This window comes from Phasianus colchicus, chromosome 19 (assembly GCF_987193195.1).
Source record: "Phasianus colchicus chromosome 19, bPhaCol1.hap1.1, whole genome shotgun sequence".
NCBI lineage: Eukaryota > Metazoa > Chordata > Aves > Galliformes > Phasianidae > Phasianus > Phasianus colchicus.
The window spans coordinates 15001-41076 of NC_143454.1; the positions used below are offsets into that span (position 1 = coordinate 15001).

General features: G+C 46.7%; 2 long non-coding RNA genes across 6 annotated transcripts; one reads left to right on the plus strand and one right to left on the minus strand.

Annotated features, from left to right (window-relative positions):
• Nucleotides 1–556: 556 nt before the first annotated feature.
• On the minus strand, nt 557–10761 carry LOC149915400 (uncharacterized). 5 transcript variants are annotated; one of them, XR_016458778.1, is made up of 4 exons: nt 7057–10761; nt 6922–6988; nt 4278–4896; nt 557–2798 (listed from the first exon to the last, which is right to left on the minus strand). It is a non-coding gene; the product is annotated as an uncharacterized LOC149915400 (long non-coding RNA). The 5 variants fall into 5 exon arrangements; XR_016458775.1 differs by having other exon boundaries at nt 557–1747; nt 2647–4896; XR_016458776.1 differs by adding an exon at nt 5980–6457 and having other exon boundaries at nt 557–4896.
• Nucleotides 10762–11404: 643 nt separating this feature from the next.
• On the plus strand, nt 11405–25763 carry LOC149915401 (uncharacterized). Its single transcript, XR_016458773.1, has 3 exons — nt 11405–11550; nt 12366–12463; nt 21369–25763. It is a non-coding gene; the product is annotated as an uncharacterized LOC149915401 (long non-coding RNA).
• Nucleotides 25764–26076: the final 313 nt, after the last annotated feature.

Sequence of the window (26076 nt, forward strand, 5' to 3'; positions counted from 1 at the left end):
CCCTAACCGTTACCCTACCCTAACCCTTACCCTAACCCTAACCCTAACCCTTACCCTAACCCTTACCGCTATCTTAACCCTAACCCCTATCCTAACGCTACCCTCACCCTAAACCCTACCCTAAACCCTACCCTAACCCTAACCCTACCCTAACCCGTACCCTAACCCGTACCCTAACCCAACCCTAACTTTACCCTAACCCTACCCTAACCCTAACCGTAACCCTACCCTAACCCTAACCGTAACCCTACCCTAACCCTAACCCTACCCTAACCCTAAACCCTAACCCTACCCTAAACCTAACCCTAACCCGTACCCTAACCCGTACCCTAACCCTAACCCGTACCCTAACCCTACCCTAACCTAACCCTAACCCTACCCTAACCTAACCCTAACCCTTACCCTAACTACCCTAACAACCCTAACCCTAACTTTACCCCTACCCTAACCCTAACCCTACCCTAACCCTTACCCTAACCCTTCCCCAACCCTAACCCGCCTAATCCTAACCCGCCTAACCCTAACCTCACCCTACCCTAACCCCCTAACCCTCACCCCTCGCCCCAAGCCTGCCTAACCCCCAGCCTCCATACCTACCTCTCAGACCTACCTCCAAGTGTGATCCAAGTCGTGATTGTGTCAAAGCAAGACACTCCACAGCATTAAATGACTCAGCAATAATACTTGTTAAAGCACTATTTTCACAGAATCATATGCACAGAAACTATACCAGCAATTATACCTTGGGAAGTACATCAGGGTTACCCATCTTCATTACAATTCCTGAACTTAGTTTATAGCCACAGCATTCATATATTCTGTACATGGCACAATGCAATTTATAGGTGCAGCATCCATACATTCCATATGTGGCACAACACAGTTTACAGGCGCAGCATTACACAGATTGACTATGTGGCACAATGCAGTTTAGAGATGCAATATACACTTACTCCATACAGTTTAACACACGTGGTTTACATACGTCAGATTAACCAGAGAAAGGTCACAGAGCCTCCATACCCCATTAATGACATTACATTTTCAAAAACATTACGTATTGCAATCCACCTCAAAAGCAGTTTAGATCTCAGCCCATCCAAAACAGAATGCAAGTCTCAGACTGGCCGGAAAGGAAGGCAAATGACCTCCAACGGCCCTTGGGTGTTGCTTACAGGGTTGGGTTAGCCCTGCGGTACAAACAAAGCAAAGCTAACCCAACCCCATAAGCAAGGCAAAGCTAAAGCCTATTTGGTTGAAATAAACCGAATGTAAAACTAAAGCCAATTTGGTGGAGAGAAATTGATTGTAAAGCTAATGACAATTTGGTTGACTTAAATTGAATGCACATACTGAAATCAGCGCAACTCTCAGAATAGCCACAAAGGGGCATGAGTCTTAGACTGGCTGGGAAGGAACACAAAATCACATGAGAAGGAAGGATTGATTGGCCTGGGAGTAGAAGGGCCCTAAGGAAGGGTGTGGGTGGGTTGGATTTGCTGGGCTGAGGCCAATGGGGTGAACTATAATGAGAACAAGTACTGCATTCCACACATTGCCTGTGATGACCTTGGGCGGTGGTAGGGGCTTGTGGCAGAGTGAAAGGGAGACTATGGGAAGGGAAGAGACCGGGGGATATGGGTAACAGCTCAACTGAACTAAGCTGGCGGTGAGTGTGGGAGGCCTGGAGAGAGCATGGCATCCCAGGGGGGAAGTCATCGACTGGAAGTGTCAAAGGCATCTTTGCCTGCAATACAGAGAGACACACTTTAGAAAGAGGAACGCCAAGACACAAACGGCGCTCACCGTAAGACCACCCCCACAAAACGTGCAAGCAAAAGACCACCCCAAAAAATGGCTTAACATTAAGGTTAGGAGTATTTAACAGGGAAGATGTAGAATTATTTTCAGTATTACACTGAAGGTTAGAGATGGGTTAGAGGGTAGGTTCAGGGTTAATTTGGACAGTTAGTATAGTTATCTATACAGTCATGGTTACAATTAGCACTACATTTGGTGTTCAGAGCTCATTAAGGCTGGGGTGAAGATATTACAGTTAGGTTTATTAGGATCATGCTCAGCGTGACTGTTAGGGAAAGCCTAGGCAAAGGCAAGAGCAAAAGGCGAGAACACTGAAGCAAACACCAAAACAGAGTGTAAAGGTATAGACAGTACCCAAGGGAGGGCAAAGTATCAAAGTAAGGCTAAGTCATGGAAAACAACAAAGAGGTGGCCGCGTCAAGAGGCCAGGCCCAAAGAGGCGGCCGGGCCCAAAGAGGCGGCCTCAGGGAATGCCAAAACGGCACAAGACTGAAGAGAACGTTACACATAACACCATAACAGAGGGCAAAGCCCAAGATAATGCCACAGGGAACACCAAAATGGAGGGCAAGGCCCAATAGAACATCACCACGAATGCCAAAACACTGGGCAATGCACAAGAGAATGCCACCACAAACACCAAAATAGAGACTAAAGAGAATGCTGCAGGAAATAACCAGGCACAGAGGAGAGGCAAGGAGAACGCAGAAGGAAGAGAACAGACAGCCTGTAAGGCACGCTGAAGTGCAGAAATGAACTCTGGGTACCCTACCTTGCGTCTTACTAAGTAATATATAAACACTGGTAGATGTACATTGCCCTTACCTGTTGGGCAGATAATTACCGGTCAGCAAAGTCGGCTTCCAGGGCATCCGAGGAAATACAGATTTCTGTTCCTAGCTGCTCTCAGGAGGAACCACAGATCTCTCTGTACAGTTTTTACACTGCTCAGGAGCACCGCAGCTCTCCGCTGCCACCTGTTGGACACAATACAGTAATGAAGGCACTGTCCCGCAAATGCGGGGGCTGCACCCTGTGCACATTGCTCAAATGATGACGCAAAGGAGTGTTAGGGATATAACTAATGCTATTTGTTGGCTTGAAGTCACAGTTAGTTTAACAATTCTTTTCTGCACTACAATTAGGATGAAGGTTACTTTGACAGAAAACAAGGAGTGTTATTTTTATTGCTGCATTTAGGGTTAGAGACATTTTTAATATCAGGCTAAGGGTTAGGGTGACAGACACATTGCAGGTAAATGTAATTATCATTAGAGCTCCCATTAAGCTAGGGATTCAGGTCAAGATTACAATTAACACTGCCTCCCAGCCAATCCCAGAGATCCAAAGGCAAAGGTGAGCCAAACTCCCAGGACAAGCAAAGGGAAATCCAAGGTAAAGGCAAAGCAAACAGCTAAGGCTAAGGGAAGGGCAAAAGCAAGGAAAATACCCAATGAAAAGCTATGGTGAGGGCAATGAGAGTACAGCAGGGAAGGCCAACAGCAAAGGCCGAGAGAACACAGCAAGAAACACCAAAACAGAAGGCCAAGAGAACATGGTAAGAAATGCCTAGGCAAGAGCTAAGAGAACATGGCAAGAAATGCCAAAACAGGAGGCCAAGAGGACGTAACGCCAGAACAAGCGGCCAAAGAAAACATGGCAAAGAAAGCCAATGCAGAAGGCCAAGAGAAGGTGGCTGGGTAGGCCAAAACAGGAGGCCAAGGAGAATGCCACAGGGAAGGGAACGCCAAAACAGGACGCTGAGGAGGACATCACAGGGAACGCCCAGGCAAGGGCTATGAGATGGCAGGAAATGCCGAGGACAACGGCCAAGAGAACACGGCAAGAAATGCCAAAACAGAAGGCTAAGAGAACACAGCAGTAAATGCCTAGGCAAGGGCTAAGAGAACATGGCAGGAAGTGCCAAAACAGGAAGCCAAGAGGATGTGGCAGGGAATGCCAGAACAAGTGGCCAGAGAGAACATGGCAAAGAAAGCCAATGCAGAAGGCCAAGAGAAGGTGGTTGGGAGGCCAAAACTGGAGGCCAAGAAGAATGCCACAGGGAACGCCAAACAGGATACCGAGGAGAACATCACAGGGAACGCCCAGGCAATGGCTATGAGATGGCAGAAAATGCTGGGGACAACAGCCAAGAGAACATGGCAAGAAACACCAAAACCAAACGCTGAAGAGAATGCAGCAAAGAAAGCCAAGTACAATGGCCAAGACAATGGGGCACAGAACACCAAAACAGGACAGCAAGAAAATGCAGTAGAGAATGTCTAGGGTAAAGAGAAGGAGAACACTGCAGTGAAAGGCCAGAGACAAGGAGAACACAGAAAGAAAAGGACAGGCAGCCTTCTGGGCACCATAAAGTGCAATTAAGAGCTCTGGGAGCACCATGTTGTGCCATGCTATGGAATGGGTAAACACTGGTGGGCGTGCGTTGCTCTTACCTGTTGGGCAGACAATTACCAGTCAGCAAAGTGAGGTTCCAGGGCATTCCAGGAAAGGCAGATTTCAGTTCCTGGCTGCTCTCACAAAGAGCCACACATCTCTCTGTGCAGTCGTTACAGCACTCTGGAGCACCACAGCTCTCTGCTGCCACATGTTGGATACAATACAGTAATGAAGGCACTGCCACACATATGTAGAGCAGTGCCTCTCTCACAAACGTGCGCTGTAGTCTCCTTTCTCAGAGCAGCGTGGCTGCACTCTGTGCCTGATGCTGCTTACCGGCAGCACTGCAGCTGGGAACAACGCACAGGAAAAAGCTCAGATACACAACACCATTTTTGCTTCCCTCTTCTCTGATAACTGCTCATTAGACACAGCCCTCATCTTTGGTTTGGTAGGTGGGGATTGAGGAAGCAATGCCAGTCCCACAGACCCCTCCCCATCCCACAGTGTGATGGGACATCAGGTTCTGGACCACCTGGGGATCCAAACATCCAGGCATCCAGGAGTCTTTGGGTCCTGGCGAGATGAATCCCAGAGTTCTGAGGAAATTCACCGCTGCAGTCACCGAGCCACTCTCAATGGTATTTGAGAAGTCAAAGCAGTCAGGTGAAGTCCCTGATGAGTAGAAAAAAGCAACAGCACACCTGTTATTAAGGATAGGGAACTACCACCATGTCAGTCTTACCTCTGTGCTGGGAACGATCGCAGAGCAGATCCTTCTGGAAGTGACCCTAAAGCACTTGTTCCAGGGCATCACCACCCTCTGCGTGAAAAACTTCCTCCTAATAACCAACCTAAGCCACCCCTGGCTCAGTTTAAAACCATTTCCCCTTGTCCTATCACCATCCACCCTCGTAAACAGCCATTCCCCCTCCTGCTTATGCATTCCCTTTGAGTATTAGAAGGCTGTGATGAGGTCTCTCCGGAGTCTTCTCTTCTCCAAGAGAAACAATCCCAGTTCCCTCAACCTTTCTTCATAGGAGAAAGGTGCTCCAGCCCTCTGATCATCTTAGTGCCCTCCTCTGGACCCACTCCAAAAGCAAAAGCTCCACGTCCTTTCTGTGCTGGGGCTCCAGGCCTGGACACAGTACTGCAGATGGGGCCTTACAAGAGCTGAGTAGAGGGGGACGATCACCTCCCTCTCCCTGCTGGCCACCCCTCTTTTAATGCAGCCCAGGATATAGTTGGCCTTCCAGGCTGCAAGCACACTCTGCTGGCTCATGTCCAGCTTCTCATCCACCAGGATCCCCTAGTCCTTCTCTGCAGGGCTGCTCTCAAGGGGTTCTACGCTCAGCTTCTACAAACATCTGGAATTGCACCTTCATCAGTGACATCAACAGTGGGATCAAGTGCACCCTAATGACATCAAGTTGTGGGGTGCAGCGACACACCAGAGGGATGAGATGCCATCCAGAGGGACCTCAACAGGCTGAGTAGGGGCATAAATCCAAGTGCTGGGTCAGCAGCTGGGATGAAGGAACACCCACCACCAAAACATGCTGGGGGATGAAAGGACTGAGTGCAGTCCTGCCCCATAAGGCCTTGGGGGTACTGATGGGTGGGAGCTGGACACAAATCAGCAATGTGCCTCTCCAGCCCAGAAAGCCAACTGTATCCTGAGCTGCATCCAAAGATGTGCAGTCAGCAGGTGAAGGGAGGCGATCCCCGCCCCTCTGCTCTGCGCTGGTGAGGCCTCACCTCGAGTGCTGCATCTGGATGTGGAGTCCTCAGTGCAGGAGAAACATGGAGCTGTGGGAGCGCATCCAGAGTACAGCCGCAAATATGAACCGAGGGATGGAACACTTCTCTTATAAGAAGAGAGAGTTGGGCTGTTCAGCCTGGAGAAGAGAAGGCGCCAAGGTGACCTGGTAACAGCCTTTCAATGCCTAAAGGAAAGAAGAAGGGAAAATTGAGGTTAGATATACAAGAAATGTCTTCCACAGTGAGGGTGGTGAGGTGGTGGAACAGGTTGCCAGAGATGTGGTGAATGTGCTATCCCTTTCAAGGTGAAACGGGGTCAGGCTCTGAGCAACCTGATCCAGCTGTGGATGGTCACTGTGGGGGAGTTGGACCGCATCGCAAACCTGCATACAAGCAGTGCACCAACGTGGGGCTTGCGATGTTCATTACCTGCTGCACAGATCTCACACCACTGATCAGAGGAGCCCAGGCAATCCTTAAACCCCATCGGGTTGCAAAATGAAGTCAGAAGAGATGCAGAATGTAATTTAATACATGATAATAATGCACAGAATGCCCTTAAAAATTCTGTATTGGTGCAATTAACACATGGCACTATGAATTACAGCCATGAAGTGGGATGACATAGGAGCAGACAAACCACGTTTGGAGCCCCAGACTGGAGATTATGAGGTGAGAACCACTGAAGAGGTAACAACACACACAGCAGATACAGCTGCTCTAATCCAGCTTGAGATTCCCCCAGAAAGGCAGAGCTCACAACTCTGAATCAAAGCAGGAATTGCTCACCCCATACCCCAAAGGAAGCAGTCTCCAGGTTCAGATGTTGTCCTTACAGCTACCACCCTTAAATGACATTAGGATCCCCCCAAAGAGGGGGGATCACAGCCCTGAAATAAAAACAGAGCCACTCACCCCATTCCAAGGACCAACACTCACCCACACACTAAAGGAAGCAGTTTCCATGTACAGATGGCTGCCAGCCCTCCAACGTAGTCAGGAGACCCTAGAAAAAGGAGAGATCACAGCCCTAAAATAGGGAAGGGATCACCCACCCCATTGAGTAAGACTCACCCCACACTCTAAAGGAAGTACTCCCCAGGTTCAGATGCTGCCCCTGTGCTTCCCAGCCCTTAAATGGAGTCAGGGAGGGGTGGAGACTGGTTCTGCTCCACCCCACAGCCAAACTGCCCCCAGCTGTGCTTGCAGGGCTGCACCCCTCCCCAGGCGCTCTATCACAGCTTCAGGCTGTGCTCTTAAAGTGCTGATACAGCCACAGAGCAAAGGAAATGAATAACGTGAATGTCTACCAAGGGAGGCTGATGGATGACCTGTGATAGTCCTCACACTTTGATCCCAGGCTGTCCTCGGTGCTGGTTGGTGACTCTTCTAACAGACTGGGGAGCACGGATCTCAGTGCTGACACAGCAGATGCTGAGATCTGTGTGAGCAGCCCAGACAGCGAAGGCTGAAATCACAGCTGGGTATGCAGAGTGCTGTTTGCACACCTACAACTCCCAGTGACACACATCTGTCATTTAACGGCCCTGTGAATGGGAGCTGTTGAGTCATAGCTTGAACTGTTTATGCCACTTCTTCATATCTTCTCCATGGTCATGTAGGTAATGCCACAAGGCAAAATGTGACATAGTCTTACTGTTGTCACTTGCTCAAGCAGGAGGACGTCTTCTTTTGATAGAAGAGACATTGGATGACACCAGCTGGGAGGAAACCAAGTTGATCAGGCCCTCCAGTAGGCTGTTTTGGGAATTCTGGTTCCCATTCGATGCATCTGTTACCACCTTGGATCCATCAGCATTAGGCACAGTTGACAGTTTGTCTATTATATCTTCTTGTTTGCTTTCCATTCTGTTCAGCTTTTCAGCTACTTCTGCAATGGCTGAAACACAAACTTGTAGAGGGCTTAAATGTAACTCAAAGTCTTGAAGTTTATTAATCAGTTCACTTATAAGGGGTCTTCTTTCTCCTCTGCCATACATTGCTGCAAATGTACTGGCATACCTTTCTGGTGCAGTCTTTGTGAATGTACACCACATTTGGTGTACACCTGACTCTCTCAGGATCATGCTCTTGGTCTGGCTCATCAGGAATGAAATCGGGACTATGTAGCATTTCCACCACAGCATATTCTCTCAAATAACGGACGCCTTTTTCTATATCAGCCCATTTCTTTTTCTCAGGCATCAGATCGTCTTTGAAGGGGTATCTTTCTTTTACAGCTAACAGCATCCTCTTCCAGAGGGTGAAGGCCTGGTTCTGGCATGTACTAATGCCTCTATCAATGGCTGATTCCCTAGCAATGCCACCCAGTTGGCGAGCTTCTCTCTATCTTATCTAGCCACACACTGTTGGCCCCATTGTCCCAGCATTGAAGTAACCAGGTGGCAATAGGCTCATTTGGGTGACATGAAAAGTCATTTCTCGGACTTCGAATTTCATTCATTTTCAGAGATCGATCAACAATGGTAACAATATCTTGCTCACCTCTTACTCTTTCAGGACTTCTTGTTGCCCTCATAGGCGTTGATGACCGTGGTCTTACTGAGGGCCCCTCCCCTGGACTCAGGGGTGCTTCCCCTGGATCTCAGAGCCACTCCTCTGGACCTCTTTGCTCCTCTTTCTTCTCTTCTAACTCAGTTGAGATTCATCTTGTTTTCCGTCCTCTCACAGGGGCAACTGACATCAATTGTGGTGCCTCCTGTGGTTGATCAGGTTGGTCAGTTCCAATGCTCTCACCCTCCAGCTCGGCTCGGAGTCTGTCTTGTTTAATTATGAGAGCATTTAGTTCAGATTGGAGGGTGTCTCGGTTAGGATTGGATGGTGTCCCGTTCAGACGGGAGGGTGTTGAGTTTGGATTGCAGGGAGTCTCTTTCGATTCGGAGGGCATCTCATTGAGATTGGAGACTCCTTCTCTCAGCTTGGAGATCTTCCCCTTCGGCTTGGAGACTTTCTTTCTCAGTGTGGAGACACTCTTGCCAGGTTTTGAGATTCTCTCTCCTGGCTAGGAGACTCTCTTTCTCAACCTGGAGATTCTCTCTTTGAGATTGCAGGGAGTCTCCCTCGATTCAGAGGGCATCCTGTTCAGACTTGAGAATATCCCTCTCAGACCGGAGGGCATCTCTCTCAGATTGGAGATTCTCCCTCTCTGCTCAGAGTGTCTCCTGGAAACTCTCCATTTCAGTTTGGAGACTCTCTTGCTCATTTTCTACTGTCTCCCTGAGACTGTCCCTTTCAGCTCTCAGACACTCATGCTGAGCTATCAGAAATAGAAGTAAACATCACAAGAAGCTAGTAGTAGAGACAATGGCAAGACTGAAATGTTCACCATTGCATGGAACTTCTGATAGCAACAGAAAACCAAGCCTTACAAATGTGCAGTTCCCGTGCCACTCTTAAATGGTGCTATTTGAAAAGTTCTACCTTACTTTAAGATGTTCTGGGTATCATTAAGTGTATGGGAACTGCTGAATCATGGCCTGAACCTCTGATTGACCACCTGAGACAAGCAATGTGTCAGCCACGGGAGCACAGGTGAAGGTAATTCACCTGTACTACTGGAAGGGGTGGAGTCTGTCTGCACCTCTCCTAGATCCCATTTAAGTGCTGACTGCCACTGAGGAAGGATCTCTTCCTGGAGATCGCTCCTTGTGGAAAATAGTGTGAGCCTACAACATTAGTAAGCATTTTCCATTTATTATCCTCTTGTAGCAATGATCTTAGCCTAACTTTCCTGGATATTTCTTAATTATAACATCTGTCTATTCATTGATAGTCTTTCCTAACGCTGGAAGTGAGGCACAGATCTTATGTTTCTCAGGGAGAATAAGGAGTTACAGCTGTATCCAAACCTACAATTGACTTCGGCTAATATAGGAAATATCCAAATAATTTTCTAGGACAGAATCTCTGATAAAGCAGGTTTTATTTGCAATTGCAATGGCAGGCCTCCTGCAAGCAGGAGAGCACATAGAAAACAGAGTTACATCTTTAATTCCCTATTCCCTGGCTTATCTCCTTCTCTCTAGTTCCTTATTGGCTGAGGTCTTCAGGTTCGCAATCTTCTTGATGCTTCACTAAACATTGGAAATACTAAACAAACATAAATTTCTGCTGCATGAGTGTGAATCTGTAGTTAATTATTTCACACCTGATCATTATTCTGCAGATATCTGCTTGTCCTTCTTTCTACAAAGATAAGCTTGAGAGAAAGACAGGGGAGTATCTTGATGCCTGCCTGTCACATCCCAACTTCTCACAGAGTGAGACAGTCCGGCCTTGTGTAGAGGCCCTGGCTTCTTTGGTGTTTGCTAAATCTGTTTTTCTCTTGCTGGGAGTTTCTTATCCTAACAAAACAACTCTACAGTATGTTTTCTAATCTCTAACACGCTCTAAGTCTCATTGTTTAGAACATTTAACAACTATTCCAGTTTTGCAAGAAAGAATTAATCACATAATTCAGTAAAAAATGTTTCTAAAACGTGCTGCTAACATACATAATATTTCACTTCTAATTTTACTTCTTCTTATTTCTAAGGATAAGTTACAGAATACAACATTCCATTCCCACAGCTAGTAAAATTCCTCCTACAATGTATGTATGAATTAATTCATTTCAGAGAGAGATTTCAAAGAAAAACAGTATATTTTATGGAATGATATTACTTCAAAGCTACATCAGTTACTTTAGTCACCTGTTGTGTAACACCGTAAATAAAAACAATACCCCATCTGCAGGGCAAAATTGGGATTAGGTGAAAATTGGACGGGTTTTGGAGCCGTTTCAACAGTTTTTCCTTGATTTTTCCAGCTCCGGGAATGAGAAGAAGCTCTAAAGGAGCTAGAAGTAAAGCTCTAAAGGAGCTAGAAGTAAAGCTCTAAAGGAGCTAGAAGTAAAGCTCTAAAGGAGCTAGAAGTAAAGCTCTAAAGGAGCTAGAAGCCTCTCTGGATAAACTAAAAGAGGTGCAGTAATTTAAGGATGCTTATTTCCTTAAGTGCCATTTAACTTCGTGTTTGTTAACTGAAGCCATCATATGTTTGCCAGCTTTAATGCTTTTTTCTTTGAAGTACTTGAAATATGGAATTGGAAGTTTATCAGATTGCTTTAATACTGAAGCTGACAGGAGCTGTCAGTGCTTCTGGAGCCCAGTTCTATGTAGCTGTCTGTGATGGGTGCACCGAGCAGCTGTTCAGAGAGACACACAGCCATAACCTAGCCTTCTGCCTTGCTTCCTCAGGTTTTCTGTGTTATTTCATCTAGAATCCTGCTAGTTTTCTTTTGTTGTTTTTCTTTCATCTATTGCTTTGCTTTGCTATGCTGTATAAGAAGTGTTGAATCCCAGCCTGAACCACTGATTGAGCACCTGAGGAAAGGACCCGGTCAGCCCTGGGAGCACAGGTGAACGCAATGCAGCTCCGTGGCTGGAAGGGGTGGAGCCTGGCTGCCCCTCTCAGAGCTCGTTTAAGGGCTGATTGCCACGGGGGAAGGGTTTCTTTCTGGAAGTTTCTCCACTCTGGAGTCAGTTCTGTGGGTGTAAATCCTTGGAGATGGTGAGCAGTCCTTTTCTTACCTTTGTAATATACTCCCATTCCACTGGTGTTTCTGCCGTTACTTATGTTATGGCTTTCTTTCTTATTTGCTTTTTTTTTGTGTGTGTGTTCTGTCACACACGGCCGGACCGGGCCGTGCTGCGCCGCTCCGGGGGGGGGGGGGGGGGGGCTGCCGCGGCCGGGCGGCTCCGGGGGGGTGGGGGGGGCGCCGCGGCCGCGCCGGGCTTCTTTATGTACATTTCTTTATGTACTGATACGTTGCTGCAGCTGCCCTTCTGTATTGTCGTTGCTTTTTTTGTTAAAGAATATTAACACGTTATGGAGACGATAAGGGTCTGGAGCAGCTCCCCTACAAAGACAGGCTGAGGGAGTTGGGCTTGTTCAGCCTGGAGAAAAGAAGGCTGCGGGGTGAGCTCATTGCAGCCTTTCAGGACCTAAAGGGAGCCTACAAACAGGAGGGGAATCAACTCTTTGAAAGGGTAGATAGCAGCACAAGGGGAAATGGTTTGAAGTTGAGGGAGAGAAGATTCAGGTTGGATGTCAGGGGGAAGTTCTTTACAGAGAGAGCAGTGAGGTGCTGGAACAGCTGCCCAGAGAGGTTGTGGATGGCCGTCCATCCCTGGAGGTGTTGAAGGTCAGGTTGGATAGGGCCCTTGGCAACCTGGTCTGGTATTAAATGTGGAGGTTGGTGGCTCTGTATGTGGCAGGGGGCTTGGAGCTCCATGATCCTTGAGGTCCTTTCCAACCCTGGCCGTTCTGTGATTCTGTTATCTCTGTGTTTGTTGCCATCCCATTTTCTTATCTCTGTGTTGCAGGTCAGCTTGTGCTAGAAGTTGATGGTGTCACTGTATGAATGAAGGTCAATTTAGGAGTAGCTGCTGAAGTCCACGTTAGTAAACTGAAGCATCTCATGGTAAGGTGTCAGAGCCAGCAGTAGTGATGTCTGTCACTGAAAAAACGAGAGGGCTGGCTCCTCCAAGTGCTTGCTGGTTGATGTGTGAGAGCATCTGCCCTCTCCAACTGAATGATAAGAAAGCTAAATATGCTGAATCATTACAGCTTATGCAGAAGCTGTGAACATGAAAGGACACATCAGCTTTCTACCTCACTCAGCAGTTTCTACCTGAGCAGAGGTTTGGTCACTTTCCAGTTCCTCTGTAGCACCCCCCTATGCCGTTAGTTCTCTTTTTCTATGTTGGTATCCTGTCTAATTGTCAGTTTGCCCCAGGATGCCAGGCCAGTTGAAAAGACTGTCATTACCATCAAGCAGAATTGAGCTTCTTATGTCATGAAAGATATAATTTTGATTGTTAATTATGAGCAGTTGCAGTGCAATAGGGCATCTCAAGTAACCATTTATTTGGGAGTTCAGGGAAGACTCATGAGAAGTGAAATGCTGGTTTCTGTTTTGGCTGTCAAAATGGTGGAGCTTTATTGGAAGTGAAAGGTGTGGGCTTTCTGTAGGTAGGCCCCAGGTTTACTTCTGTAAGCAGGCCCCCTCTCAGAGATTGGTCTTTGCTTGCTGCTTTGCTGTGCCTACCTGCCTGCTCCCTGTGCTTGCTGCATCTGATACCAGTGGTTGTGGAGCAGGCTCCCCAGGGCTGTGGGCCTGGTCCTGAGCTGCTGCAGCTTAAAGACCGTTTGTGTTTGGGTGGTCCTTCCTGGAGCACGAGGTTGGACTTGATGATCCTTGTGGATGCCGTACAACTTGGGACATTCTGTGATTCTATGATCTTGGTGTTTGCCTGGAAAATACCAGATGATTTTTTTTTTTCCCTCATTTTTTCCTGGCATTTAAAGTTGTAGTTTCACTTCTAAATGTGAGAGAGGAGTTGGATAAGGGGAGGGTAAATTGCTTCTTTATTTTCTATCCTCCCAGGTGGGTCTGTATATTTTCTGCCCAAGTTGTGGTAGCTCTGTAACTGGGAATGTTCCTAATGGTCGTAAGAAGAGTCTGCTGCCAGCACAAAATTTGGTCACAGGACTGCCTGCTGGATTAAATTCTGTAGATTGATTATATGCTATTTGAGATGGTGTGTTCTGTTTATTTTTTCCAAGACAATCAGGTTTTGAGGTTGCTGAGATTTATTGATTAATCAGTCACTTGCAGCTTGTTTGAGCTTGAAGCAGTTGAATCGTCCCACACAACAGCATTGTTAAATAAAACCTTATAATCACTTTGGAATTGTAGCTCTGTGTTAGGCTATGCCACGTTGTGAATGTCTGTGCTGCAGATATCATCCATCCTCATCCTCCCACTGTGCTCCTCATTGGCAGAAGGTATCACCATCAGCTTTCTGCCTTACACAGCAGTTTCTATCTGAGCAAAGATTTGGTCACTTTCCAGTTTCTCTGTGGCACCCCCCTATGCTGTTAGTTCTCTTTCTCTGCACTGGTGTCCTGACTAGTCTTCAGTTTGTCCTGGGATGCCAGGTCAGTTGAAAAGAATTTTCAAATTATATCCATCCTGATTTTTTTTAATGTATTATCTTTTTTCTTGATGAGGAACACCCTAGAGTCTTCAGAAGAAATCACCATTTCAGGTGTGCGTATTGTTTATCTGCGTAACCAACTAGTCCTCTCAAGGCTCTTGTTGTCTAATGTGTTTGGTTCAGGATCAGTCCATGTCCTTGGTCCTCCTTGCTTTGCTGTCCTCTATGGATTTACCTGAGGTTTTTTCTTCAGCCTGCTTTGCTTTCAGTGCTGACAGTCATGAGGAACTCTATGTTGTATGCTGCTGTGTTCATTTTCCTCAGCACGTTCCTTCTTGATGTATAGCATGTACTGGTGATAGCAGAGCCACTGTTCTGTGTGAGTGACTTGTGCCAAGCCAATGTTTATTGAGCTCTGATCTGCAAGATTAAACATAGCTTCAGGCTACCTGTGTGGAATTGTGGTATGCGCTGCTTTGAATTTAGTCCTGCTGGCCAGAGATGGACAAGGCAGGGATGTTGGGATACTGAGGAAAGTGTTGGCGCTTGATATTCTCGCTGGATTTTATTTTTTAAGCAAGCATTGGGAACCACTGAAGTTTAGCAAAGGAGCCTTAGTGGTGTGGTCGTATCAGGTGTACCTGATTTCATGATGATATGTGGTCTTTTAGTAGAGTTTAGGCTCTGACCCCTCAAAGCAGTGAATGGAATGAGTTCCGGGTGATACCAAGGCTAATACAATAACGTTCCAATGAAGCTGTCACAGAAGAGTTACCTATCTTTACCAGCCTGGCTGGTGTGTGATGTATGTTACTGAGACGCTCCTTCCTCTGTGTTTGATGAAGTAGATGCTGTTACATAAGGGCATTAAGGCATTGGATCTTAGCTTCAAAGCACAGTGAAGGCAGTTGGAAAGCAGGAAGGTGACAAGTTGGAGTCATATTGTGAGCCCAAATTCAGCAAGCCGTTACTGCTAAACAGAGGCCTCAGGCATACGTTTTAAGTTGTTCTGATTCCTATAAGATTTAAACATCTGTTTATAGGTTTGCAGTGTAGATGCCTAGGAGTGATGTTTTTCCTAGGGAGAACGGTGTGCTTGCGTATCTTGTGTGCTCTTCAGCAAGGACATGGTTAAAACCAGTCCTGGATGTTTGGTGAGGGAGCAGAGTGAGAGAGGTGAGCCCAGTTAGTGATGGGAGTCCTGATCCAATGGGTTTCTGTGCCTCTCTCTAGAGCGAAGACGTTTGGAAATTTTCAGATTAGCTTTGGATAAGCCTCTGAGCTTCTGGATGCTTTTCATGACCAGTTCAGACCTCTCAAAAGCTTGAGGTTTGTCCTTTACTAATTTCCAAAGGAATTGCATGGAAAAAATATATATGTTTCTTATTTTATAAATAGAAGCAATGATGAATATGCTAGTAGTGTCACAGTCATGGAGGAGCACAAAGTAGTAGTGAAGTGATAGGAGAAAGGAGGAAGAACGTCCTTTGTTTTTTTTCTCTAGGATCTCCAAGAAATCTTGATAAATGTGAAAATATGTAATGTGCACATAAAAAAAAAAAAAAAAAAAAGGTAGTTCTAACAATTGGGTACCTCACATTTTTTTTTCCTAGTTTTACTCTGGGTCAGAAAGCTTTGGAACGCTCCCAGAGTAGAGAACAGTTTCTCTGATTTTTTTTTTTTTTTAATTTTGCTGAGCAGTTGAAAGCATCTGTCATGGTTTTATGATTTTTGGTTATCAGTATTCCACATCATAACATCATGTAATGCACTGGAGGTTTGACTGTGGATGCTCAAGTTCCGGGTGCCTGTCTGGAGGAGAACAACAACTGCATTCCCCAGGGGGCTTTGCGGTCAGTAAGGAGATGTAACTCCCGGCAAGGTCACTTGATGTTCTCTTCTTTGCCTGCACTTCTCTGTCTGCTCTTCTGTCTGCTTTTCTTCGTCAGCTCAACTGGACTGCACTTCTCACCTCAGCGTTGTGGTGAGTCCAATCCACCTTTCACACACACTCCCTCTCTCTCATTATATTTTGCTGATACTGTATTTAGTAAATTAGTTTGTTTCTCCTGAGATCGTTGCTGCTGTTTTCAATTATTTTGGGTCCCCTGTTTCCCTTTTCCAAAGGTGCAGATCTGTGGATCCCTCCACCCCGCTAGTCACAGAACCAGGCTGAACCAGCCCATAAACCGTTGACAGCATCCAAGAGGACTTGCTGGCCTCTGGATGAAGAGAGAGTATTGAGAGGAAGTGGAAACCAAGTTGTTAAGATCTGTGAAGAAGGAAGGAATTTATTACTGTTTGCATTGATATTTCATAGAATCATAGTATCGCAAGATTGGAAACGACCTACAAGATCATCTAGTCCAACCATCCTCCCATCACCATTGCCACCACAAGCACTAAATCTCATCTTGTAGCTCCTCATGCAGATGCCCCTTGAACACTGCCAGGGACGGCGACTCTACCACCTCCTTGGGCAGCCATTCCAGTGCCTGACCACTCTGAGAGAAAAACCTCAGAGCGGTCTAACCTAAACCTCCTCCGGTACAACTTATGGCTGTTTCCTTGGGTCCTGTTTGTTACCTGGGAGAAGAGGCCAAACCCCTCCTCATCATCACAACCTCCCTTCAGGAAATTGTAGAGTGCAGTAAGGTCTCCTCTGAGCCGCCTCTTCTCCGGACTAAACAATCCCAGCTCCCTGAGCCACTCCTCATAAGATTTGTGCTTCAGACCCCTCATCAGTTCTGTTGCCCTTCTTTGGACATTGGGGCCTCAGTGTCTTTTTTGTAGTGAAGAGCCCAAAACTGGACACAGTACTTGAGGTGTGGCCAGAGCTGAGTACAGGGGGATGATTCCCTCCCTGCTACTGCTGGCCACACTATTTCTGATGCAGGCCAGGATGCCATTGTCCCTCTTGGCCACCTGGGCACACTGTTGGCTCATGTTCAGCCAAGCATCAACCAACACCCCCAGGTCCCTTTCCTCCTTGCAGTCATCCAGCCACTCATCCCCAAGCCTATAGCACTGCATGGGGTTGTTGTGGCCAAAGTGCAGGACCTGGCACTTGGCCTTGTTGAACCTCAGCCCAGCGATCCAGCTTATCTAGATCCCTCTGAAGTGCCTCTCTGCCTTCAGGCAGGTCAGCACCACCTCCCAACTTGGAGTCATCTGCAAACATACTGAGAGTACACTCAATACCTTCATCTAGGTCGTCAGTAAAGATATCAAACAAGATGGGCCCCAGTACCGACCCCTGGGGTTGCCAGCTGGACTTAGCTCCATTAACCACTACCTGTTGGGTGCAGCCTTCTAGCAGTTCCTTAGCCAAAGAAGGTTATACCTGTCCAGGCCATGGGCAGCCAGTTTCCCCAGGAGAATACTGTGGGAGACCATGGAAAAGGCTTTGCTGAAGTCTAGGCAGACTACATCAATAAATAGCCCTTCCCTCATCTACCAGGCTGATCACCCAGTCATAGAAGGAGATGAGGTTTGACAAGTATGACCTGCCTTTCAGCCCGGTCCCTTGGGCTTGTGACAGTCCAGATGGAGGAGGAGCTCTCTGTCTCCACCTGAATCACTAGGGGTGTATTCTGCGTAGCATCCCAGACTTACAGATTGGGACACAAAGTGCCCTGATGATAACTGATCTGCCTTTTAAAGGCAGATGTAAAGAAGGCATTGAGGACCTCAGCCTTCTGCTTATCCTCAGTGGTTGCACTCCCCGCTGCATCAAGTAAAGGATGGAAATTCTCCTTGGTCCTTCTCTTACCATTGATATATTTATAAGAGGATTTTTTACTCTCTTACTGCGGTGGCCAGTCTGAGTTCAAGTTGGACTTTTGCCGTCCTAACTTCCTCCCTGCATACCTTAGCAACTTCTTTGTAATCTCCCCAAGTAGCCTATCCCTTCAATTTTGTCACCTTATTGCCCTTCTTGTCTCCCTAGAGCCCATCTGACTTGCTGGGATTGCTGAATAGCTGTGTTTTGCTACCTCCTGCTTGTAACATCCAAAACCAGTGGTATAAAAATCAATGGGAATTTGTTGGAGTAAGTTTTTGAGTATTCTTTATTTTAGTAAAATGCACTGAATGTCTTTGGATGAAAGTCCAAATACCTACCCAAGTGTATTACAGTAATCATGGAATTTCTATTTCAAAGAGTTTTTCAAAGCCCTTCAAATGGAAAGACAAAAGGAAATGCAACTTCGGAGAAGTAAATGGTGCATATTAAGCAAACAAGCATCTAGGAATTTTAAAGAGGACTAACTTATGAAAACTGACTCCAGTAATGTTAGCATATAGCTTTCTTTATGAGGGTACTCAGGAATTCTTTTGGTAGTGAATGATACAATCCCAACTCCAGGTACACACTCAGCTTGGAAATGCGTGCACATTGTGTTTGGTTGGCCAGCTGCTTTGACTCCATCACATTGCATCATCTTGTCTTGATTTCTTTGCTCCCTCTGTTGAAAGCTTTGCTCAATCTAGACTCATTGCAGGTGCTGAATCTGTTATTTTGATCCACGTTAGATTGATACAGAGATTAAACTGAAAATAAGGTAGGGTTCTGCCACACTAATTTGAGTGTCTTAGGAGCACAATCTTGCTTAGGATAGGGTATCTGCCACAGTGCCAATTGTCATCGCCCCACAGCCTTTGTGGGATTCAGACTTGTAGAATTAGCTCCTTGAAGAGAGGGGCTCACAAGGTGTTAATCCATGTAAACTTCAGAGTGCCAGGTTGTGTGATGGCATTTATAGGGCAGAACCCATAGAGAATATGCCTCTGTCGCCACTCTGTCTTGTGATGACACAGCACCTGCTGTAGCATGGGGTTAGCGGGACTGCAGGCACAGCGGGATGGGAGCTGAGCCAGCCACAGCCTGGCAGATGCCATGCAGGGTGCCCTGCCTGGTGCTGGGCTTAGGCTGCCCTGTGCTGGTGAGGCTGCTTGGGGTGGGTGTAGGGCAGCTTCCTGCCAAGCAGGACCACAACCAGCAGCAGGTTACTTGTGTGAGCAGGGGCGTGGGGGGAGAGCGTACTGCACTTGCTGTTACTGCCTCAGAGGAATGTTGTTATCTTTAAAATGTTTTTAACTGCTGTAGGACTCATGTCATTCTTACCTCCACTCTAGAGCACTCTGTCACTACATTTGAGAGTACAGGCTAAGAGTACAAGCTGTTGTTGGATTTCATTTTATTTTTACTATCCACAGGAAACAGTGGGTTGTTTAAAAAATAGAATCGTCTTTGCTAAGATGAAGTTTCACTCCATGTAACACAGAACCCTGAACTCTTGGTATTTTATAGCTGATACAACCAGTCTTTCCAATCTACTGAAGAAGTAGGCTTAGGAACACAGAGAATAAGTCCCAGCTGTGGTAGATGATCGTGTAGCTTGAGAAAGGCTGACCCTGGGGGCTCAGGTAGTTCAGATCTAACCTTTTGGTATTCTAAAGCGTGAATAATTCAGCTGATGTACTTTTCCTTGTATTGTTGCCTCTTCATTGTTGATGGATAATTTCAGTAGTTTTTGCTGGGCCGGTTGCTGGTTAGCAGATAGGCTTTTGTACTTACCTTCATAAGGCAGTGATTTTAGAAGTCGTGAATGTTCTGCTTCCGAGTGATTTTCTCCCATTTTTTGATTCAAACAAGAACAACTTATTAATTTTTTTTTTTTTTAATGCCAGGCATTGTGTTCAAGTTAAAAAATTAACACATTAAACATAGCTTTGTTTACATGTTGGTAACTGCTGAGGCTTTGGCTGACAACAGCTTTCAGCTATGTCTGAACTAGACTGGATTTGTTTCATACTCTTAGTATGTCAGTATTTCTCTTCCAGACCTCTGAATCAATTATTCCTCTGCTATTTATCTTTTTTGGTTGCTGGAGAGAAGAGTTACTATGTTACATCCTGATTTGTAAGATCAAGCGTGGTGATTTTCAGTAATTGAGGATTTTCTTGCTTTTCTTTAAGTGAAATAAGTGGTAACCTTTTCCTTTTCCTGTGCGTAATGCAAAGGGGATGGGGTTGGAGGTCTGGCTGGTTCATGTGGCATCCCAGATTTTCCTACGCAGCTTAAGTTAATTCCTACATAACCTACATAACCAGAAATTCTCAAATATGGTAAAACTTGATTTCTAGTGTTTTGGTATGTATGTTAAAGTCACTGTGTTTTCAGTTCAGACAACATTGCCTCACATATGTTTGTTGTCTCATAGTAAAAAATTCTTTTAATAATTTGGCTACATACATACTCCACCCATAGTTTGCATATTGTCTTCTTATGATGAGGTTTGCCTGTTGAGTAGAAAGACAAAGTGAGCTTAGATTACAGAAGCAGAGAAGCAAAGACAGCTTAGAGGCTCAACACAGTATAGATGAGTTAGACTTTTAAAGTTGTAATGTTCTGGGTTTTATGTGGGATGAGATACAGGTGTGAGTGTTACAGACAAGTGTTTTTCCTGGGTACATTGTTTACCTGCTGCCATGCAAGCCAGCTCTTTTTTTCTCTGCCTCTGCTTTTATTGCCCATATCTATCTGCATCACAAAATCTCTAACAGATTTTGTTTCTAAAATTGTATGTCTAGAAGAAGGGCTTATCACAGTCTTTATATCATCCTTGGATGGAGATTGGTAGTGTATGGGGGAGTTTGCATAAATTATTAGCATCTTACCAAAACCAAGGAACAGGAAAAAAAAAAAAAAAAAGCCCAAAGAAATGATTATAGCCGAGCCAGGAGGAAACATTATCTTCAGTTTGTGGAGTCTACCCTTTGTCCCTATTCTGCTCAGCACTGACTGGATGGGGTTAACATTGACCACTAACAAAAGCACTCTGCTACCTGTCTCACAGTGCTCCGGTCTTTGTTGCTGCATTATGAGTGTACTGCTCCTACTGACATGTTTTCTCACAAGCTGTACAGTACCTGCTTGCTCCAGGTGCTACGTAAGCACAGCAGAAGGATGCCAGGGGTAGTGTCTGCACACTGTTGCTCTTTCAAAGAAGCCCCTATTCTGGCTAACTGTAGAAGAAACCATTTTTTTCCTTCATAAGATCCTTGCAAACACAGTCAAAGTGAATGGAAGTTTGTGTCTAAATGTCTTTTTGCAGTAGGTGCAATGAGGTTATCTGTTTTTCAGGCAGATAAGTGAGACAGTAAGGAAAACTGCTGGCTCAGGCTTCACCTCTATTGTTGTGTTACCCACTCACAGGTATCATGTACCAAGACTGCTGTCATAGGCCAACAAGGGCCTGTGATGCCAGGGTGAAGGCTGATATTGCAGATTACTTTTGATCACTGGAATACATGGAGTTTACACAGTCTTGGACATGGGGCTGTGCTCCTTTATTTGTCTTTTTTGTTTCCTTCTTGTTGCAGGGAGACAGCTGTTTGTTCTGCCCCTGTGAAGACATTCTTCCACTGTGTGGAATGAAAGGGTCTGCAGCTGTGGAAGGAGGATCACTGCGTCGGGGTGGCTGCACATTCAGACACATGGAAATTGGTGTGTTTGCCTAAAGATGTGTTCTCAAACTCAATCCCCAAAACCACTGCATTGCTGTAGGAGGCTAAATGTGCTTTTACAGGCTGGATTCACTTGCTTTGAAATGATACCGGTTTTGATGACAGGGAAGACAATTGAATGCTGCCAAAGATCTGTGTTGATGAGACAGGAAATAGTGGGCGTTGGCCTCCTGTGAGATGGGCTTGATACTGATCCACCAGGACTCTTCTGTCCTGGATTTCTACAGAGAACGTTGTTCTAGCTGCTTGTAGTTTTGAAGTGTGGGGAAGGAAAGAGTGGTAAGGAACTAAGAAGATAATTTTGCAAGATAATTTTGAATAGATTTAACTGAGGCAGCTGAAGACAACGTTTCCCTCTGAAGAATCCAAGTGTTTTGCACTGTGTATTAGTTCAACTCCTACAGACTGATGTTTGAATGTGCCTGTCTTCTCCAACTGAATGATGAGAAAGCAGAATATGTTAATTAGCTTCAGCTTGTGCAGACTTTGTGAATATGCCCCCAAATTCTATCCTTTACTGATAAAGGATCATCTGAAATAATGTTTCAGCACTATGATAATCCTGTCCCTGGCATGTACTGGAGACGTGTTTCTCTTTGCAAACCTTAGGTGCCTGTTTCCAATAAGATCATGGTTGTCTGAACTAAGCATCTCCAAAGAGCTGCTCATAATATACTACTTTCTTAAAGTATGAGTATGATACAAGTGCCCTTCCACTGACGAACAGAATTGCTGAAATGCAGGGGAAGAAAACAGAGTCTGAAACATGAACCAAGTGAGAGATAGAGATACACAACAGGCATGTGGATTGGATGCAGGGCTTTTCTGTTCAGGTTTCTGTTTGTTCTTTCATGGGACTGTTCTCCATGCATGTTGATTCAGGTCGAAAACCCTGGGATTTACAGTTAGACTAAAAGATAGTTGTATTATTGCATTTCTACTATTTTACCACTAAGTAAAGCAAGAGTTTTGCCTTCCTGCAGAGAGATGCTTTGTTCTACCCGGCAGCTGCAGACTCCTTCTGGGCTGGCGACCCTGAAGGCTCATCTCTGGTGGAGGTAGCAGCATGCCCAGCAGCTACCCCTTCCTCCTCCCAGGCACGGATGGGAAGATTTTGGCCTCCTGCAGGCTCGGTCGTCATCTCTGCTTTGCCATGACCATGTATTCATTTCCTTTGCTTTTTTGTGTTGCTGCTGCTGCTTCTGGATGGGTTGATGTTGGTTTGCTCTGTTTGTTTTCCTGGTTGTTTTTCTGTTGTTTCTGCCTTGGTGTCCTGCTTCTTCTGCATTGCAGTGCAATGGTTTCTTTTCAGTTTTGTTGATTTTCATTCCCCCTCTGTTTCTGTTCTTTGAAATACTTTTTCTGTCCTAAGCGTATGCCCTTTGTTTTTTTTTCCTTTTTCCCAAGAGGACGGCTTGCCTCTAAACCAAATGTTGAGCCCTTTGGTCTTAACACTATCCCCTATGTGAAGCTTTTAACCCCGAACCTAAAGAGGAGAGGTTTAACGTGTAATCATGTCTAATATTGTTAACACTTTGCCCTCGTGCTTAATGGGTTTTCTTTAAGCCTGCTAGGAAAATGTAACCCGTAACGAGCAAGTTAACTGTCCCCTCTTATGCCTACCACTTACTCTGTTGTGTAACTCATATCACTAACTCAAACGCTTAAACCTGAAATCTTCACTCTAAAGCAAACAGGTAATATGTAACCTTCACCAAAAGGGGAGCACATAACCGTTTACTGTTAATGCAACTGGGAAAGCCTTGACCCTAATCAAAAAAGGGTAGCCCTTTGCAGTGCCCGACCACACTTTTGGAAATGCACTATTTCCTACCATCCAGCTTGAGTCTGCCCTGGCACAAATTGAGGCCATTCCCTCCAGTCCTATTGCTAGTTAACGATGTTAGTTAGCAATGAGAGAGCGTTAACAACGAAAGTGACTTATGTGTGTGGGGCAGCCCTGACTTGGCTGACAGGAGTGGAACATTGTAGACGCCGTAGACGGCGGGAAGCTTGTTCCTGTGAAACGGTCCCTTGTGCTCCAGGAATCTCTCTGACTTTCTATCATGGCCTCTTCCTCCTGGTTTTCAGCGTGCTCAGAGGCATTGGTAATGAAGAGAGAACAGACGTCTTTGTAGGCCCTGGAATGGAAGGTGCTTGAGAAGCAAAGGCAGGCAGGTGTGTGCAAAGCAAAGGCTGGTGTGTGCTTGCAGAGCAAAGGGAAGCATGTGCACGCATCGAAAGCGAAGGCGGGCAGGTGCTTGTGAGGCAAAGGCAGGTATGGGTGTGCTTGCTTGCTTAGGAAAGGCACGCAGGTGCATGCTTGCATAGCAAAGGCAGGCAGGTGCGTATGATGGAACGGCAGGTAGATGGATGCATGCTTGCTTCGAAAAGGCAGGCAGGTGCATGGCTGTGAAGCAAAGGCAGGGAGACGTGTGCTTGCTTAGCAAAGGCAGGCAGATGGGTTCTTGCAAAGCAGTGGCAGGCAGATGGGTTCTTGCAAAGCAGTGGCAGGCAGGCAGGTGATTGCTTGTGAAGCGAAGGCCGGGAGGTGGTTGCTTGGTTAGCAGTGGCAGGCAGGTGTGTGCTTGCAGAGCAGTCTCTAGCCAACTGAGGGGATGTTCTCAGGTTTTGTTGCTGTTTAATGACTCTTTTTTTTTCCCTGTTCTTCTTTACTGCCTTCACTGTCCCCGTCTCTCCCAGAAGCTGCTCTTCTGGCAGCCGCCGCGTGGGCTCGTTAGATGCCCTGAGTGTTTGGAAGAGAGCAGTTTTGTTGAGGGCTGTTGGTGGAATTTCTGTTGCCAGGAGCGCACGGACAGAGAAAGAAGCGTTGTGCAGGCGGGGCAAAAGGAGTGCTGGGGGTCCTGGGAGCAGCAGTGAGGGAAGGTGTTTGAGCTAGTGCCGTTCCACTGGAACGTCCCTTTGGTTTTCTACTTCTGAGAGTACTGGAACTGGTTGCAAAAGATGTGACTTTAAGCGAGGGTGCAGAGCAGATTTAAGCTTTACAGGCGGCTGTGCCAGAGCGTGAAGCATCATCAGCAGGCATGGGTAGCACCAGCTTGAAACATCAGGGGAAGCAGTTAGCTTCCTCAGAGCCCCCAAGTGGAGTGCCAAGGTGATGAGATGAAGCAGCACTGAGGGTGGTTTTCCAGGATCTGTGTCTTCTAGGGCTCAGGGCCAGAGCTGTCACTGGGGTTGCTTTCACTGGACACCCGCCACCCCTCCTCAGGACCCATGGTGAGCGTGTGGGTGACAAACGTGTCACTGAGTGAGAGCATCAGGGTGGGAATGCGTGGAACGTAGCGCCCAGGGGAGAGACAGGCAGCACGGGGAGGGGGCGTGGGGGGAGAAGGTCAGCCCCAAGGAGAAAGTCTCCCCCGATGGAAAAAAGGGCTTGTTGAATGCCTTGGGTGAGATGTTGGAGAAGAGGAAATCAGTGAGGTTAGTTAAAATGTGCCACCTGGGTTCTGTTTGAGCCCCCTCCAACCCCACAAGTGCCGTCCAAAGCTCTCCGGTGCCGCCTGGTGCTCTTTGCAGTTCCCCAGTAAGGTCCCATTGCCTCTCGGCGTTGTCTGGACTCTCCTTGTGCAAACTCAGTGCCCCCCAGTGCTGCCTGGAGCCACCCCAGTGCTGTGTGCGGCCCTCGCTAGCCTCCCAGTGCCCCGCAGTGGACCTCCCAGTGCCACCAGTACTGCCCAGTGCCCCCAGTTCAACACCCCCATTGCTCAGTATGTGACCGACTACTTCCCCAGGAACAAAACAAGGCAGCAGAGATGATGACAGCAGCGATTGTGCTAGAGATGTTCAGTGTGGAGGAGCTGCAGCTCTTGGCTCCCTGCGGCCACCCCAACATCCCCAGAGGTGGGCACGGAGGCCTGGGGGGGCTTTGGTGCTGCATGAACGACTGCAGGCAGAGCTGTAGCAAAGCGAATGCAAACCATTTAATAGTTAAATGTACAAAAGAGTAAATAAATGACAATATTCCCAACCATTTCCCACCCTAACAATAGTTTCTGATCCCACCCCCTAAAATTCCCACCCTCTAATCAGTTTCCCACCCCCCGATCAATTTCTCACCCCCCCGCTCCCTCCCACCAACAGTTTCCTCCCCCTCCAAAAAACTTCCCAGCCCCCCCAATTCCCACCCCAGTAATTCTTTCCTCCCACTTCCAACGATTTTGGAGTGTAACATTGTAGCAGAGTACAATTTCTCACTCAGAATTGCCACCCCACAAAATTCCCTCCCCCTCCCCACATCCCCAATGCCAGCAGTTACAGAGTACAAGAATTTTTGATGCCAGCCATCTCCCACCGCAGCCAGTTCTCACCCCAGTCATTTCCCACCCCAACAATATCACAGTACAGCCATTTCATTTGCCACTCCAAAAAGATCCCACCGCCCCAAGAATGCCCACCCCCAACCATTTCCCACCCCAAGAATTCCCACCCGCAATTCCCACCCCCATCCATTCCCTCCCCCCAGCCATTCCCACCCGCAATTCCCACCCGCAATCATCCCTCCCCCCCCCCCATTCCCACTCGCAATTCCCACCCCCAACCCTTC